Genomic DNA, 18587 nt, shown 5'->3' on the forward strand with positions numbered 1-18587 from the left:
AGATTTCTGATTGGCTGTTATTAGCTGCAAGAAGCAGCGGTAAATGGAAATTGAACTGGAAATTGAAATTGATTGTGTAACTGATTGTTGTGATTGTATCTGTGCACCACAGTTTTTTTTAGCTTTTTAATCTGTTTTAACTTTTATATTGGTAATTAAAAAATCTTGTTCTGGGTGTATTGTGCAGCTTTTATGATTCACGTAGTGAGTTCGAATAAAGCTTGTTTTGACTTGACTCTTCATTCTCAAATGTCAAATTTCATGTTCAGTAAATACAAATTTGATCTCAGAAGGTCAACATGTCATTTTATCAAGTTGTCATGTGCATAAATGCCTCCATGTGGAGGGCTCTGGTTCACATGTCGATGCGTCGCCGAGCAGCATGAAGAACAGTTGATGGACAGAATGCGGAACACTGCCATACATTCACCCCAGTACTGAGATCTGGGCATAAATCCATCGTTTTTTTTGCTCACCATGCCAATCCAGTTTGGACCCAGCCATATGCAAATCAGTCTTGATCCTGCGCCCAATGGCAACAGTCCAGCCCGAACTGCCAAGCCAGGTCCTCAGTGGACTGGAAACAAGCATCCTAGGATAGGAGGTATACGAAATAAAGCTCCCTCTGACCTGCCTGCTAGCTGTTATAGAAAATAAAGCTCCCTCTGACCTGCCTGCTAGCCGGTATAGGAAATAAAGCTCCCTCTGTCCTGCCTGCTAGCCTGTATAGGAAATAAAGCTCCCTCTGACCTGCCTGCTAGCCTGTGTATAGGAAATAAAGCTCCCTCTGACCTGCCTTCTAGCTGGTAGAGGAAATAAAGCTCCCTCTGACCTGCCTGCTAGCCTGTGTATAGGAAATAAAGCTCCCTCTGACCTGCCTTCTACCCGGTAGAGGAAATAAAGCTCCCTCTGACCTGCCTGCTACCCGGTGATAGGAAATAAAGCTCCCTCTGACCTGCCTGCTAGCTGTTATTGGAAATAAAGCTCCCTCTGACCTGCCTGCTAGCTGTTATAGAAAATAAAGCTCCCTCTGACCTGCCTGCTAGCCGGTATAGGAAATAAAGCTCCCTCTGTCCTGCCTGCTAGCCTGTATAGGAAATAAAGCTCCCTCTGACCTGCCTGCTAGCCTGTGTATAGGAAATAAAGCTCCCTCTGACCTGCCTTCTAGCCGGTATAGGAAATAAAGCTCCCTCTGACCTGCCTGCTAGCTGGTAGAGGAAATAAAGCTCCCTCTGACCTGCCTGCTACCCGGTAGAGGAAATAAAGCTCCCTCTGACCTGCCTGCTACCCGGTGATAGGAAATAAAGCTCCCTCTGACCTGCCTGCTAGCTGTTATTGGAAATAAAGCTCCCTCTGACCTGCCTGCTAGCCGGTAGAGGAAATAAAGCTCCCTTTGACCTGCCTGCTAACTGTTATTGGAAATAAAGCTCCCTCTGACCTGCCTGCTAGCCGGTATAGGAAATAAAGCTCTCTCTGTCCTGCCTGCTAGCCGTTACAGGAAATATAGCTCCCTCTGACCTGCCTGCTAGCCGTTATAGGAAATAAAGCTCTCTCTGTCCTGCCTGCTAGCCGTTACAGGAAATAAAGCTCCCTCTGACCTGCCTGCTAGCCGGTATAGGAAATAAAACTCCCTTTGACCTGCCTGCTAGCCGGTATAGGAAATAAAGCCCCCTTTGACCTGCCTGCTAGCTGTTATTGGAAATAAAGCTCCCTCTGACCTGCCTGCTAGCCGGTAGAGGAAATAAAGTTCCCTTTGACCTGCCTGCTAGATGTTATTGGAAATAAAGCTCCCTCTGACCTGCCTGCTAGCCGGTAGAGGAAATAAAGCTCCCTCTGACCTGCCTGCTAGCCGGTAGAGGAAATAAAGTTCCCTTTGACCTGCCTGCTAGATGTTATTGGAAATAAAGCTCCCTCTGACCTGCCTGCTAACCGGTAGAGGAAATAAAGCTCCCTCTGACATGCCTGCTAGATGTTATTGGAAATAAAGCTCCCTCTGACCTGCCTGCTAGCGGTATAGGAAATAAAGCTCTCTCTGACCTGCCTGCTAGCCGGTAGAGGAATTAAAGTTCCCTTTGACCTGCCTGCTAGCCTTTATAGGAAATAAAGCTCTCTCTGACCTGCCTGCTAGCCGGTAGAGGAAATAAAGTTCCCTTTGACCTGCCTGCTAGCCGTTATAGGAAATAAAGCTCTCTCTGACCTGCCTGCTAGCCGGTAGAGGAAATAAAGCTCCCTCTGACCTGCCTGCTAGCCTGTATAGTAAATAAAACTCCCTCTGACCTGCCTGCTAGCCAATATAGGAAATAAAGCTCCCTCTGACCTGCCTGCTAGCCTGTATAGTAAATAAAGCTCCCTCTGACCTGCCTGCTAGCGGGTAGAGGAAATAAAGCTCCCTCTGACCTGCCTGCTAGCCTGTATAGTAAATAAAGCTCCCTCTGACCTGCCTGCTAGCCAATATAGGAAATAAAGCTCCCTCTGACCTGCCTGCTAGCCTGTATAGTAAATAAAGCTCCCCCTGACCTGCCTGCTAGCCGGTATAGGAAATAAAGCTCCCTCTGACTTGCCTGCTAGCTGTTATATGAAATAAAGCTCCCTCTGACCTGCCTGCTAGCCTGTATAGTAAATAAAGCTCCCCCTGACCTGCCTGCTAGCCGGTATAGGAAATAAAGCTCCCTCTGACATGCCTGCTAGCCGTTATAGGAAATAAAGCTCCCTTTGACCTGCCTGCTAGCTGGTATAGGAAATAAAGCTCCCTCTGACCTGCCTGCTAGCCGGTATAGGAAATAAAGCTCCCTCTGACCTGCCTGCTAGCCGGTATAGGAAATAAAGCTCCCTCTGACCTGCCTGCTAGCCGTTATAGGCCATAAAGCTCCCTCTGACCTGCCTGCTAGCCGGTAGAGGAAATAAAGTTCCCTTTGACCTGCCTGCTAGCTGGTATAGGAAATAAAGCTCCCTCTGACCTGCCTGCTAGCTGGTATAGGAAATAAAGCTCCCTCTGACCTGCCTGCTAGTCGTTATAGGAAAAAAGCTCCCTCTGACCTGCCTGCTAGCCGGTAGAGGAAATAAAGTTCCCTTTGACCTGCCTGCTAGCTGGTATAGGAAATAAAGCTCCCTCTGACCTGCCTGCTAGCCGGTATAAGAAATAAAGCTCCCTCTGACCTGCCTGCTAGCCGGTATAGGAAATAAAGCTCCTTCTGACCTGCCTGCTAGTCGTTATAGGAAATAAAGCTCCCTCTGACCTGCCTGCTAGCCTGTATAGTAAATAAAGCTCCCCCTGACCTGCCTGCTAGCCGGTATAGGAAATAAAGCTCCCTCTGACCTGCCTGCTAGCCTGTATATGAATTAAAGCTCCCTCTGACCTGCCTGCTAGCCGGTATAGGAAATAAAGCTCCCTCTGACCTGCCTGCTAGGCGTAATGGGAAATAAAGCTCCCTCTGACCTGCCTGCTAGCCGGTATAGGAAATAAAGCTCCCTCTGACTTGCCTGCTAGCTGTTATATGAAATAAAGCTCCCTCTGACCTGCCTGCTAGCCGGTATAGGAAATAAAGCTCCCTCTGACCTGCCTGCTAGCCTGTATATGAATTAAAGCTCCCTCTGACCTGCCTGCTAGCCGGTATAGGAAATAAAGCTCCCTCTGACCTGCCTGCTAGCCTGTATATGAATTAAAGCTCCCTCTGACCTGCCTGCTAGCCGGTATAGGAAATAAAGCTCCCTCTGACCTGCCTGCTAGCCTGTATATGAATTAAAGCTCTCTCTGTCCTGCCTGCTAGCCGGTATAGGAAATAAAGCTCCCTCTGACCTGCCTGCTAGCCGGTATAGGAAATAAAGCTCCCTCTGACCTGCCTGCTAGCCTGTATATGAATTAAAGCTCCCTCTGACCTGCCTGCTAGCCGGTATAGGAAATAAAGCTTCATCTGACATGCCTGCTAGCCTGTATATGAATTAAAGCTCCCTCTGACCTGCCTGCTAGCCTGTATATGAATTAAAGCTCCCTCTGACCTGCCTGCTAGCCTGTATAGTAAATAAAGCTCCCTCTGACCTGCCTGCTAGCCTGTATAGTAAATAAAGCTCCCTCTGACCTGCCTGCTAGCCGGTATAGGAAATAAAGCTCCCTCTGACCTGCCTGCTAGCCTGTATATGAATTAAAGCTCCCTCTGACCTGCCTGCTAGCCGGTATAGGAAATAAAGCTTCATCTGACATGCCTGCTAGCCTGTATATGAATTAAAGCTCCCTCTGACCTGCCTGCTAGCCTGTATATGAATTAAAGCTCCCTCTGACCTGCCTGCTAGCCTGTATAGTAAATAAAGCTCCCTCTGACCTGCCTGCTAGCCTGTATAGTAAATAAAGCTCCCTCTGACCTGCCTGCTAGCCTGTATAGTAAATAAAGCTCCCTCTGACCTGCCTGCTAGCCTGTATAGTAAATAAAGCTCCCTCTGACCTGCCTGCTAGCCTGTATAGTAAATAAAGCTCTCTCTGTCCTGCACTGTGAGACAGACAAGACCCCCTGCCACGTGATGACGTGTGTGCGGGGCATGACGCTGGGTGCAGGCCGCGTGCTCTGCCCAGTTGTTCATTGGCATGTAAGAGGGTGCGTCTGGAATGACCCTTGACCCCTCGGTCAAGGCTTTGGGGTCGACCCTTGAACCCTCGGTCGAGGTCTTGCACATATTAGGATAGCCGTGTTCCTGGGCCCACAGCTGCCCATTATCCTCGTTTCCTGGTAATTTTGACAAGTTGCCTCGTTTGAAGGTCCCTACTTTATGAATTTTAATGTTTAAACTGATTAAACTGACCTGTATATTTCAATATGACGTATACTTCATTGCGTCTTTTTAATTGTATGATGTCTTTATCGAAAATCTACAGACAGTCTTCAAATTAGAAATAAAAAGTGAGCCCCGCCCCTATGCCTCTGATGCCCGTCACTGTGCGGGTGACGCCCCCAGTGTGCCAGAGACATCTTCTTCAATGCCAGGAGTGGCCAGAACTAAAAACAGCTCACACAGAGATGGATGCAGGGCGCCAACTAACCTCAGCCACTGGCAACTACTCCAGGCTGCATTCCATTCCATTGTTTTGAGCTTTTCTGTGCCAAAACAAATTTGACAGCTATGGACACAACACATTCCACAATCTGTCAAGTAAACACAGAGACTACTCGCCACGCACAGACCCCCTCGGGAGACCAATAATCATCGCTTAAACCCCACCAGCTGCCGAGAGCCCCTTGGCCTGTATATATATATTTGTAGAGGTCAAACCTAGATAAAACACTCTCATTTCTGCGCCTCGGACCTTTTATTCCGCATTCGACATCTTCAGGCCTTGCCGAGTCCTTCACCACAGCCAGACCCCCACTGCCCACCACCCACCGCCTAAACACTCTCTGGGCCTCAGATCTGCCGCCTGTGAGCACAGATTTGTACATTTATTTATAAGGTTTTATATAGCATGAACATGACCCAAGAGGGTATCAGAGCGCTTCACATTTAGGATTGTTGCGTTACAAGTTACATCAGATACAAGAGCATAGTAAGGTACAGTGCACATAAACAATGTTTCAATAATTCGTAAGAGGGAGGGGGGGCGGAGTAATAGCGGGGAGACGAGGAGGAACAACGCCCAATGTCCGGCTGGGTAGGTGACGGTCAAGGGGGAAACCAGGGCCAATCTCCTCATTAGCTGTCAGGCAGCTCCACCGGTCATCCGCCATGTTGCTCAGGTCTCAGCGTTCAGGAAAAAACAGTTTTTAGTTTATTTGATTTGCGAGGGTTATATAGTGCTATCTAGACCCAGAGGTATCAGAGCGCTATAACAGAGGAACATAGCGTTACAAATCACATCAGTTACAATAGCGTAGTAAGGTACAGTAAACAAACAATGCGGTTGAAAGAATGTATAGGAAACGAGAGTAGGAAGGAGCTATAGCAGGGAGACGAGGAAGAACTATGGGCCATATGTATCAAGGTACCAATTAGCGATTCTGTAATAGCGATTTTTAAGAAATCGCTATTTCAGAATCGCAAATTGGTATGTATCAATAAAATCGCAATTTTTTAGCGATTTCTTGATATTCCTTAATTGCGAATTCGCAAATTGCTAATCGCAATTAAGGAATACTTTCTTATTCATTTCTGTGGGCGAGGAGGCCCATAGGAAGGAATGGGAATTTTTTCTCAATTTGCGATTCGCAATTTGCTAATCGCAAATTGAGAATAATTTCAAGGGTGCAGGGGTGTCCAAAGGATACCCTGTTGCACCCCTGAAATAAGCATGGGTGCACATGTGGTGCACATACATGACCTAAGAGCATGTATGTGCGTCACATGGCGCTTTGAAAAATGCAAAAACAGGCATTTTTCAAGAAATTTGCAATGGTGGTAATTTGCGATTCCTTAGGGACAATTTGCATTTAAGGAATCACAATATTTGCTTTTCCTTAAATGCAATTGCAAAATAAGGAATCGCAAATTTTGCGATTCCTTATTTTGCACCGGATTTTCCTTCATACATCCCATTTAGCAAATTCGCATTCGCAAAGGCCGAAATTCTGCGTATTTCGGCCTTTGCGAATGCGAATTTGGTAGATACATATGGCCCTTTGTCCAATGTCCAGAGAGACAAATAGAGAGGGAAAGGGGAGCGGTGGAGTGAGAGGACGAGGGGAAAGACGGAAAAGAGATAAAGCGAAAGTCAGCCCAAAGACCGAGTGGGTAGGTGACGGCCAGGGAGATAATCCAAAGCCAGTCTCCTCTATAGCGCTCTAGGAATCTCCAACGGGCATCGGTCAGAAAAATGGAAAGAAAGGAGACAAGGAAAAGGCAGAACGGCAGAAATACATGATCATGGTACATGATTTACAGGCCTTGGTGCATGTTAACACATCTGGCAGAGGACAGGCAGGTCACAGATGTGCTGGGGAGAGGCAGCCAACCTGGGGTTCAATATAGAGTCACAAGAGAGGTTCACCGACGCATACCCAGGAGAGCCCCAAGGATGCCACAGACCCGGGTGCAAGGAAGCAAAGTGGCCCCATTGTCTGGTGCTGGGGTTGGAAACTGCAGCAATTATCGAGTTCCAATGGGTCGCCCAGGGCTCGGGCCCGGTGTCACTGCACCTGATGCACCCATGGCAGCTACGCCACCATATCAATGTTTTTTACATATAACATTTCTCCTCGTTTTTACCTCTTTCAACGCGTGCTGCATTCTACAGCACGCATTGAAAGAGGAAAAAGCCTTTAGTGATTGTTTTCGTGCAGGAAGGGGCCCCTTCCTGTGCAAAAACAATCTCCCCATGGCTCGGGCATCCTTGCACCATGGTGGAAGGATGCCTGTGTCACTGCACCGCTGCAGCTTGTGCGCCAGCGCAGGGGAAGCACGAGATGCGACATATTCTTTTAAATATGTCGCATCTCTGTGAAATGAAATGAAATGAAAATTACATTTATATAGCGCATATACTACCCTGAGGCCTCGCAGCGCTTTCTAAACTAAAGCAGCACGGCACAGCAAAATGACTGGCAGCAGCGCGCTGCGTTCGTTTCTCGTAAATCTGCCCCTCAGACACTGTTGCTCAGGAGGCACCTCACCGAAAACAAAATTAGGCCTCCTTCCACGGAGAGGTATCACAAAATAACACGCACATAACTAGTTTTCGCGTTATGTTTGTTATAATGAGATATCAAAATTGCATGAAGACAAAAAAATAAAAAATAGACGCAGAGTCGAGAAAGTCACGCCAGCAGTGGCCTCTGTCCACGCGAGCGAGTTGGCAAGTCAGAGGGCAGGAACACGAAGCAAGTTGTTGCAGATTTCGCCAGGGCATGTTCGTCATTGCCTCTATTCACTAACCTACTGCACATTGGAAGTTGAAGGGTGGGGGTGGGGGGCAGGGCACAAGTCCTACAAAAAGAAGTGGGGGGACGATGTCACCGGAAGTGACGTCACAACAGGTGCCCAGCTCCTCGTCCCAGAGAGGCCAAAGAGTTAAGTCCAGCTGTTTGGCAGGGGGGACGGCGTCCCCCCAGTAAAATAAGTGGGGGGACGCCGTCCACCCGCGTGGTACCCCGACTCGAGCCCTGGTGGGGGGACACTCAGATGTGGTGTCACACCGAGAAGAGAGCAGCTTACGGCCTGAGGTCTTTAAAGGGTCCCTTGGTACCCACTGCCCTCAAAGCAGGGCAGGAAGCCCACCAGCCCAGTGAGGCATTGCCATGTGTGGGCTGCCCCCCTGCTGTGGGGAGAGGCGGGCAGCTATCTGGCATTGATCAGGACCTCCTGTTCAAACCCTCAGAGGCCTCTGCTATGTAACCCCCCCCCCCCAGGGCTCCCAGCCAGGGGTCTTCGCATGTGCAGTAAACCTGAGCTGCAAGCATCCCCGAGTGAATTTTCACATTCAAGTTTTTGGAGAGGCTCAGTGACGTCACAACCAGGAAAGCTGAATAAAGCACTTCCCAACTCTATGAAGAACAGAACAAAGCATCTAAAGTGACTGGATGAAACCAGAGAGGAAAAGGACAGGGGTGGGTATACATTTAATGGAATGTATTGTAAATATCACATCACGTGGTGTAATGTCATACAACACATATGTTCAGATGGCTGTGCTATAAGGACCTGGGCCGTATCACGCTGAGCTGCGCTGGCTCAGCGGCTCACAGCTGTGCGCCTCTTATGGTATCAACAGCCATGTGCTTGTTGAGCACGACTACTCACCCGTGAGGGTCTCAAGGCACTGGGGGTGAGGGGAGGAAGGCGCAGGTTCCTGAGGAGGTCTATTGGAGAGCCATGTTTTGAGGTACACGTGAAGATGGGGAGCGATGTTGTCTGTCTGAGGTGGAGAGGGAGGGCGTTCCAGGCTCTGGTCGGGAGGAAGAAGGAACGACCTCCCGATCTGGTCTTTCTGGTGCGGGGGACCAGGGCGTAGGAGAGCTGGGCTGATCATAGGGTTTTTTGGGGTGCGTGGAATTTGAGTCGGCTGTTCAGGTATGCTGGTCTGGTGTCGTGAAGGGCCTTGTGTGCGTGGGTGAGCATCTTGAAGGTGACTCTGTCCTCGATGGGGAGCCAGTGGAGTGTGCGCAGGCGCTGGGAGATGTGGGAGTGTCTTGGCAGATTGAGGACAAGTCTTGCGGCGGTGTTTTGGATGTTTTGTAGCTTGCAGGTGAGGTTTTTGTTTATTTTGGCGTAGAGTGTGTAGCCGTACTCGAGTCTGCTGGTGACCAGGGCGTAAGTGAAGGTCTTTCTGTGTTTGAGGGGTATCCATTTGAAGGTCTTACGTAGGAGGTAGAGGGTGTGGAAGTAGGAGGATGGAACAGAGTTGATCTGGTGATCCATTTTGAGTTCGGAGTCCAGGATGATTCCGAGGTTGTGTGCGTGGTCCGTGCGGGTGGGTGGGCTTCCGAGGGCGGGGGGCCACCAGGTGTCGCTCCAGGCCTATGATGAGTACTTCTGTTTTGTCCGTGTTGAGCTGTAGACAGCTGCTCTTCATCCATTTGGCGACGGCTTCCATGCCTTCTTAAAAGTTGTATCTGGCGGTGTTGGGTTCGTTGGATAGGGAGGGGATGAGTTGGGAGTCGTCTGCGTATAACACAATGTTGAGTCTGTGGGTTCTGATGATGGGGGCGAGTGGAGCCAAGTAGATCTTTATGCATATATCTCAGAAATTCTCTGAGTTCTATAACCATTTGCTGTGCAATCAGTCTCGCATTTGTGAAAGTTAGAGTTATTGGCGACAGGGTACCGGAGCACAGCAAAGGATGCTCATCTATGCATTTTTTTGCCATTTTGTTGCATCACACATTGCAGACACTGGCCCAATATGGACACCGTGAGCTAAACAAAGCTATTGACTAATCCCCAAAAATCATGCGAGGCCCTGGAAGCAGCAGCCGCGTTTCAGATTTGTCATATATGCAGTAGTAAAGGGCAGCAAACGTGGGCCTAAAAGTGAACAGATATGCACACTGGTGTCACTGTCTCATTCTGCTGGCGAATTCCACCCGCCACAACAGTCTGTTTTTTTCCCAGCCCGCCCTCCTTCATGGCAGTAGACACCTATTGCAGTGACTGTCCCTTAGTGGCAGGCTTTGGTAAAACTGAAAGCCGATCGACATATGTAGCAGTGTGCATAGTTAGATTTTGTTTTATAATTGTAATTGCATTCCTATAGCGCTTACTACCCCTGACGAGGCGTTGAAGCACTTTCCACTGCTGCTGCTTCATTCAACGAGCATTTTGATTGCTAGTACTAGATGCACAAATTAAGGAAACAGCCACATTATTAAAAGTATGTTAGCGTGTCAAAGTTTTAATGCCAACCTCCTGCTTCAGGATCGTATTTGGTGATGCAGTGCACGCAACGAAATTCGTTTTATTTATTTATATGTTTACTTACCTGTAAAACTCCATAATCCATACATTACCACCCCCCGCCCTGCAGGTCATCACACTACCACCGCGGCTGCCTTTGACGCCTTTGAGATTTGATAAAGACTAAGATTCAAACAAAAAAAAAACAGTTGAACGCAGAGCATACAAACGTTTGCACTTGCACCGCCCAATCAGATTTTAGATAATTCCCTGAAAATGATCAAATGCCTCCAAACGCAAGAACAATCTCCTGCAAAACAGTTAAAATAGAGCAAAAAAATCCTAAATCACAGCGCGAGCAGAGGAGAGGCAACGGCGGACAGCGGACAGCAACACAAAGAAGAAACACAGGCAAGAGTTGTTTCTAAAAAGTACCTGAAGCATTAAAGCAGATTCAGTCTGTGTTAGCGTACATGGGAGGAGGCGGGAGGGACGAAACTGAAAGGAACTAATAGCCGACTAGGAGGAACCATCGTGGCTACGTGCTGAAGGTTGGCGGAATCAGGGGCAGCTCTAGGCTCATGGCGGCCCTGGGCAGGAAGAGTAGGTAGGGGGCCCCAGAAGAGGGGATCCGGGTGGGGTGGAGCCCCCCAGAGCTCAGGAACCAGAAGGAACGCAGGAGCGGAGGCCAGTGAAGAGGGGGGGTGTCAGGGTGTTTGGAAGTGGAACAGAGCCGGAGGCCGCCAAATCCCTGCCAGGGGCCACCACGCAAATAAGTATCCATCCTCAGAGGATTATTATATTAAGGATATATATTGGCGTGGCGGCCCCTGGGGTTTGGTGGGCCTGTGCAGGTGCACAGCTTGCACATGCCCAAGGCCGCCCCTGGCGGAATGATGGCCTCATCACGCATGATGAATATATGCTTTTGCACAATGAAGATCCAAGAACCCATGGGGCATATTATCAAGGGATTTATCTCCGCTTTTTTGGCTTTAAAAGCCAAGAAAGCGGAGATAAAATGATCTCCCTATCAGCAACAGGGTGCTAACACGCAAATTCGCATGTTAGCACCCTTTTTCTCTACGCTTCCCCTTGCACCTCTAATGAGATGCAAAGGGGGCGTTCCAGAGAAAAATAATAGGAGAAATGTTGTTAAGCGACATTTCTCCTATTATCAAGGATTTCGCTAACGCTGTTAGTGATAAAAAAAGCAACGCTAACCGCGGTTAGCACTGCTTTTTTTACACCTGGTATTTTCCTGACTTAGCCATGATATCCTATGGAAGGTGGATATCATGGCTAAGTTTGTGAGCCCCTATCATCAAGCTAACGCCAAACTTCGAGAGATTATCGTAGGTTTTCCAGCGATAATCTCTCATTTGGCAGTTAGCACGAGGATTTTTATCACTTCTGAGATAAACCTTGCTAATAGCAAGTTATCTCTGCGATAATTTCCGGCGATGCTTAGCGTTAAAAAATTCGTTGCTAAGCCTCGTTAGCGATAAATATCGCTAATCGTTGGTAATATGCCCCCTGTGCTATATTTAATCCTGAAGGCACGCTAAATCCACGGAATGCCCGTGCATTAGCGCTTCCCTCATAAATACCACATCATTGAGGAAGCGTCATGCTGATGTTTTTGACTTGGTCTCTGATAAATCTCTGGATCTGCTGTTTGTTACGGAGACCTGGCTTGATGCAGCCTCAAACCCTATCGTTGCGCTAGCCAACCCTGCTGGCTTTAAGCTTTGTCGGGCGGACCGCCCTGTTGGTAGAGGGGGTGGTCAAGCCATCCTGCATCGGGATATCTGGGTTCTTCACAGCGATCCCTCTAGCATATGGGATGAGTGCGAGGCTTTGGATTTTAGCATCCACTTCTCCGACCCTTTTACGCTAGGTGGCTCCCTCATTTATCGCCCTCCTGGGCCGGCTAGTGCATTTCTTAAATCTTGCGGGGATGCCATTGCTGAGCGTGCATTGAGCTTCTCCCACTACATGGTTCTGGGTGATGTGAATCTCCACCTTGATCAACAAGATGCTAAAGACTGTGGGGGCATATTACCAACAACTAGCGATAATTATCGCTATGTTGGCTTAGCGGCAATTTTTTATCGCCGGGCTGCGGCGATTTTTATCGCTTAGGAACCTTGCTATTATCAAGGTTTATCTCCTAAGCGATAAAAATCGGCCGAAATGCATGAATATCGCTGTAAAGTCAGCGATATTCATGCATTACCGAGCTAATGCTCTTAGCCATGTTATCCACCTCCCATTGGATAACATGGCTAAGAACTGCTCAGGGCAGGTGTTAGCTATTGGAGATATTCGCGCTTAGCGCGAATATCTCCAAAAGTTGGTAATAGGAGATAGCGATGTTAGCGACTGTTTCCAGTCGCTAACATCTTGGCACGCCCACTTTGCATGTCATTAGTGATACATTTCACTGACATGCAAAGCGGGGCCCAAGATGGTCGCTATCTCCTACTAGCTGTCGCTCACTGGTGTTAGCGACACCTAGGTAATAGGGAGATAATTTTATCTCTGCTTTCTTGGCTTTTAAAGCCAAAAAAACGGAGATAAACCCCCTTGATAATATGCCCCACTGTTTTTTCTTGATTCCCTTCCATTATCCCATCTTTCTCAATGGGTCTCTCTTCCCACTCATCAGGGTTGCCATATCTTAGATCCCATCTGCTCTAATTTTCATGTTCAGGTGGCTGAACCCCCTCCAACCTCCTGGTCGGACCATTTTCTTATTTGCTTCTCCTGGGAGATTACCCAGCCTGCACGGCCTACGTGCTGCCGTCACCCTCCGACGTTCAGTAAAATCGATCCTCTTCAATTCATGAGCTCTTTGGCTGCCTTTAGACCCCCTGTCAGCAGGATCTTGAAGGGAGCGCGTGACTAGGTTTACTAAATGGATAGCAGATTCAGTGTCTTCATTGTCCTCGACGCATCTGCCTAAGCTAGAGAGGGAATCCACTTCTAAACCCTGGTTTCTTCCGGAGCTTAAAACTCTGAAACATGATTGTAAAGTTCTGGAGAGGCGTTGGCATCCAGAGGGTACTGCCCTTTGGCAAAACTCACTCTTATAGCTAAACAAAAAAGTTATGATGCTGCCATTGCGGCTGCTAAAGGTCGATACTTTGCATCATGTATCGACCAGGCCAGTAATAACTCAAAAGAAATCTTTTCAATTGTGCCAAGCTTTATGTCTCCAACTGCCTTGGTATGCTCCTTGCCAGTTTCGAAGTCTTGGTGCAATACTCTTGCCAAGTTTTTTCTGGACAGAATTTGTGCCATCCAGGCCACGCTTTCATCCTGTGTCTCAGCGCTTACGCCCTGTACTTTGGTCCGGCCTTTAGCAGATCCATTGCAGAATTTTTCATATTTATGGCCAGTAGACTTATCTAGTACCCTCAAAATGTTGAAGGCTTTGAAATCAGGCTCTCCAACTGACCCCTGTGCGGCCAGACTTATGGCTACTGTGACAGACTGTGGTGCACAGACATAATATCGACTCCAAAATATCGTTTGGACAGAATATCGAGTCAAAAATATCGTTTGGACAAAATATCGACAGGACAGAATATAGACAGCCAAAATATCGTTTTTAAGGTAAGTGAAGTAATATCGACTGTAAATAATATAGAAAGTGAAAATATGTAAGTATATAATATAGATAGTAAAAAAAATTGTTTTAATTTTTAGGGTTCAGGGTCAGTTTTGGGTTTTTGGGTAAAGGGGTATTTTTAGGGTTCAGGGTCAGTTTTGGGTTTTTGGGTAAAGGGGTATTTTTAGGGTTCAGGGTCAGTTTTCAGTTTTTGGGTAAAGGGGTATTTTTAGGGTTTAGGGTCAGTTTTCAGTTTTTGGGTAAAGGGTATTTTTAGGGTTCAGGGTCAGTTTTGGGTTTTTGGGTAAAGGGGTATTTTTAGGGTTCAGGGTCAGTTTTCAGTTTTTGGGTATTATGTTATTATATTTTGTTACTATATATATATGTTTTAATAAATATGAAATAAAAAAATATTTATTTAACTTTCATTAATTATTTAATTATTATAAATTAATTTAAGTAATTTTAAGTATATTTTAGTAATTAATTATTAATATTAATTTAATTTAACACTGTTTTTAGTAAATACGATATTTTTTACAACTATATTTTTGTAAACAATATTTTTAACTCAATATTTTTGTACTTACCTGTTTGTAGATAGAAACTCGATATTTTGACTGTCGATATTTTGTCAACGATATTTTTGATGGTCGATATTCTGTCCCTCGATATTATTTCAGTGATCGGACAGACTGTATCAATCCCGAGATCAATCAGATCATTAATATGTCACTGCGCATTGCCTTCGTTCCATCGTCTTGGAAACAGGCAAAAATCCTCCCCCTCCTTAAAAAGTCGTCCCTTGATCGATCGATTCCCAAAAATTATCGTCCCATCTCGCTTTTGCCTGGCCTGGCCAAGGTTTGTGAAAAGGTGGTCACAAACCAACTCACTGAGTACATTGAAACCCATGGCCTCCTCCATTCGGCCATGCAGTTTCCGGGCTGCATATAGCACAGAGTCAACATTATCTGGAGGTGTCTGAGGTGATTTGTGAGTGCCTGGATGCCGGAGGGAGGGCAGCTTTGGTGATGCTGGACCTCTCTGCGGCATTCGATACGGTGCTGCATGCCCTGCTCCTTGACTGCCTCTCGGAGATCGGCGTATCCGGGTCCGCCTGGGGCTGTATCAGGTCTTTCTTGGAGGGTCTCTCGAAACAGGTCTGGCTTCCACCGTGCGCCTCAGTCCCCCATCCAGTGGTTATTGGTGTTCCACAGGGGTCATCACTTAGCCCTCTTCTCTTTAACATCTATGTCACCCCGCTGGTTTATCTCGCGGAGGTACTAGGGGCTAAGGTGATGGCCTATGCTGATGACTCCCAGCTGCTGTTCTCTTGGGGACAAGATGAGGACCGTTGTCCCTGCTCAACACTGTATATCTTCGGTCTTTCACTGGCTTGCTAAGGCACAGCTTAAGTGCAATGAGGAGAAATCGGAGATCCTGTTGTACGGCAGATTCCCTGTCAACTTCAGAGAGAAGCTATGACCCCCTGGTTTTTCCGTACCTAGTTCTAAAGGAGACTCTGTCAAGAATCTGGGGGTCTTGTTCAATGAGAACTTGATCTTCTCATCGCAGGTTAAGAAGTTGGCCGGCATTTGCTTTAGTATTCTGAAGACCTTGAGGAAGTTTCTTCCTCTTTTGCCTAACTCTGGAAAGGAAACTGTTGTCGGTGCTCTAATTCTTTCCCGTTTGGACTATGCTAACGCACTGTATGCTGGCATTCAAGGTTACCTTTTGATTAAGTTACAGGTGATCCAAAATTCAGACGTCAGACTCCTGCTGGGTTTCTCCAGCAGATGCAGTGTGCGTTCTCATTTGCGATTTCTGCATTGGCTCCCGACGGAGGCGCAAACAACATTAATAATAGTATCCATTGTCCATAAAGCCCTCCATGGTCTGGGGCTCATTTATTGGCAGAAGGGGATTGCTTTCTATTCTCCGGTGAGTCAGTTGCGTTCCTCCTCCCAACTTTTGGCACAGACCCCACGGTTTCATCGCCAAAGGCTTGGTGGGAGTTCTTTTACCCGGATTGCTGCGCTGGCATGGAATGCATTGCCACTGGCCTTACGAGGCGTCAAAGATCCTATGATCTTTAGGAAAAAGCTGACAACATTTAATTTCTAGTTCTGTCCTCTGACTCAGACTTTGACCCTTTTCCGGCTCGCGCCGGGACACTCCTCGGAGTATCTCTCCGCGTTATAAGTTTATATAACATAACATAACAACATAACACAAGAATGCAACAACACCTCCAGGGTGATCTATCATTTCTGCACTGGGGAGTTTAACCCGTTTCATGCGCCGCCCGTTTTGCGGAAGTGCGGTACTTCCATGAAACGGGCGGGGCCGCGTCGGCCATTGGCTGACGGCAGCACTGGCCAGGTAGTGCTGCCGTCGGCCAATGGCCGACGGCAGCATGGAAGGAGTTAATGGAAAACACCTCAAAGTGCATTAACTTTTCTTGCAGCAACATGTAAAGATTTTGTCATCCTATGTACAGGACAGTAGTGACTTTTAAAGGTTGTTTTATGATATCCCCACGGAGGATGACTATGTGTTGATTGCGCTTGATATCACCACATTGTATACAAGTATTCATGATGAGGATGACCTGAGGGAAATGGGTTTTTTTTTTCAAAGCAGACAGGTCAGTCTGTACAAACATACAGAGATGCTCATTAGGATGGGCAGAAGCGGGACTGCAATGGGCACCTGCTTTGCCCCCAGCTTTGCATCCTTGTATGTGGGTTTATGGAAGGAGCAGGTGCTCTGCAGAAACCAAGGGGAGGCATAGGATGACCACATTGCAATAAGGTCTAAGTTTATAGACACTTTATTTATGGTATGGAAGGGTTCAGTAGAATCTGCAGAACAATGTGTAAGGGACATTAACATCAACACTCTGAATCTAAAATTCATACATAACATTTGTAGAACTAGTGTGACATTATTTGATCTGGAAGGTTTTGTACACAATGGCAAGCTGGTAACAGGCCTCTATAGAAAAGACACTGCATGTAACACAACCTTACACTCATTAATTTTTCTTCCAGGAAACACTAAAATGAGCTTTCCATTTGGGGAAATGCTTTGTGCAAAGAGAAATCATAGCATGGCAATTGAAACACTACATTATCAGGAAGAATTGAAATAAAGATTTGTCGAGAGGGGATATAGTCTCTCAATGATAGAGGAAGCACAGAAATCAGAAAACAAGAAAGATAGGGAGACCATACTGTTTGCCAAACTTCACAGCAAGGTGAGGCAAAATAGAACCAAAGTGAAACATAGAATGATCTGGGGGAGACCCGATGTGCAGCCTGTTTGGATATTCCGCTTGTAGGCACATGTAGCATTCCGGGTTTATTGCATGCCGACGACGTGATCTTATTATCTAGGACCGCAGTCGCTTGCAATGTTAAATGTTAAATGCTTTTGTTAGTTTCATAGAGGGGTTGGATCTATGTACCGACTTTAATAAATCTCATACTCATGAGCTTGGAGGGGGAGAACCTACAGCCTGGGGGGTTTGAGATCACTGTGGTCAATACTTTCCCATACTTGGGGGTGTATTTTGATGAGAGGGCTCTTGAGTTCCCCTCTTGAGAGCTAAAAGGAATGCCTTTGGTAGGCCAGAGGTCTCTGTGTTTGACTTTGCTAGCCGTTTAGGGGGAAAAGCAATCACAGCCCTCAGGCAAATTTATCACTTAAAATGCATTTCCTGGTTTCGTATAGGAGTAATTTTCTGGGCTACAAAAAAGCCCCTGATCTCCAAACCATTGAGAATAATATTTTAGAAGCCTCTTGGCCTTGTCCCAGTCTACTGCTTCTTTTGTGGCCCAGGAAGAGTTGTACAAAAAGGGCCCTAAAACACACCCAGGTAATTATCGACAAATAGCCTTGTTGGATGCGGCGGGGAACATATTTGCTCGTAGTATCCTCGGTCATCTTACAGAATGGGTGGCGAAGAAAACAGTCCTCCCCATAGAACAAGCAGGTTTTAGAAAAAATCATTCGACGCTTGATAATATCTCCATGTTGAAACTCATTGAGGAGAAATATACAATTTCTCGTAATTCAAATGTATACATGGCTTTCATAGGTTTTTCAACATCCTTCGATAAGGTAGATTGACCACTACTGTAGAGAAAATTGCAAAAAATGGGATTGCCCTCACCCCTGCTATCCATAATTATTACACTACATTTGCAAACTTGGTGCCAGATACTAATGGGTGGAAATAAAGGTTTATCTGATGTAATACCTACAGAAAATGGTTTGAAACAAGGTTGCTTGTTAGCACTGCTGCTTTTTTCTTTATATAATACGGATTTACCCGATTGCTTTACTCAAATAGATGGGGATGCAATAAAGATAAGTAGCCGGCCTTTTTTATGTCTATTATATGCAGACGATATAGTAGTAATGGACCTAACCCCTATTGGGTTGAATTGAAGCTGATATCACTCCAGAATTCTAAAGAGGGCCATTTCTTGAAAATAAATGTTTCTAAAAGTAAAATCTTAATTATGGAAAGTAACAAACGTAGAAAATCATGTAATTATAAGTTGGAAATTGGTCCTGAAAAGCTGGAGGTGGTAGGCTCATACCTTTATTTAGGGAAACTTATAGCAGGTAGTACGAAGAACAAACTTCATAT

This window comes from Lissotriton helveticus, chromosome 6, assembly GCF_964261635.1.
Source record: "Lissotriton helveticus chromosome 6, aLisHel1.1, whole genome shotgun sequence".
In the NCBI taxonomy this organism is placed as follows: domain Eukaryota; kingdom Metazoa; phylum Chordata; class Amphibia; order Caudata; family Salamandridae; genus Lissotriton; species Lissotriton helveticus.